Raw genomic sequence first — 725 nt, forward strand, 5'->3', positions numbered from 1 at the left:
GCGATGTAAAACATGCTAATGAGGTCATGTTGAAGTTTTCTTGACTTATATGCTTTCAAAATATTTAAGTTGAGCCTGGAGCCAGAGATGGTTCAGTTCTCTTTCACTGATTATTTGTTCAGATGAAGCCTAAATCAATCAAAGTACCTCAATGACAGCCAGGTAGCAGTCTTTGTTGTCAGTACACAGGTCAAAGATGTTCCTCTTCACGTCCACTGTGGCTGAAAAAGACAGAAGCAAAACAACAACAACAACAACAAATATTAGCTCCAAGTTAAATCCGATTCTGTGTCTGGAAAGCAACAACAGCAGAGGCTTGTAGTTGAAGGGGACGTCAGGTGCAGGTGCAGCTGCAGCGTTACCGATGGGCTTGTAGTCTGTAGCATCAAAGGTCCTGAAGGACGAGCCGAAGGGACTCTTCATCTGATGGTCCATGGCATCCACCTCATCATCGGCTTGAAGCATTGCTGTTCATGAGCATGTGGAGAAGAAGAAGAACACAACATGTTACTGTTGTACAGCGCACATTAACAATACCTGCTCACACACACACACACACACAGAGCACTTGTTACAGTACCTCCATACATGATGGTGGCGTTACTGTTGAAGACCACCCTGCACTGGTCCAGGGCGGGGACAGTGTGCAGGAGGTGGAAGGACCTCAGGTCCCACTGTCACCTGCTGTCAAGGCCGACAACTACAGAACAACATCTCTCTCTCAC

General features: G+C 46.5%; 1 long non-coding RNA gene across 1 annotated transcript; it reads right to left on the reverse strand.

The window, feature by feature from the left end:
* Positions 1-147: 147 nt before the first annotated feature.
* On the reverse strand, positions 148-712 carry LOC111659582 (uncharacterized). The gene is made up of 3 exons (XR_002761084.2): positions 581-712; positions 363-467; positions 148-221 (listed from the first exon to the last, which is right to left on the reverse strand). It is a non-coding gene; the product is annotated as an uncharacterized LOC111659582 (long non-coding RNA).
* Positions 713-725: the final 13 nt, after the last annotated feature.

Source organism: Seriola lalandi, unplaced genomic scaffold (assembly GCF_002814215.2).
Source record: "Seriola lalandi dorsalis isolate HSWRI2012SDOR001 ecotype SW California unplaced genomic scaffold, Sedor1 jcf7180001983841, whole genome shotgun sequence".
Taxonomy (NCBI): domain Eukaryota; kingdom Metazoa; phylum Chordata; class Actinopteri; order Carangiformes; family Carangidae; genus Seriola; species Seriola lalandi.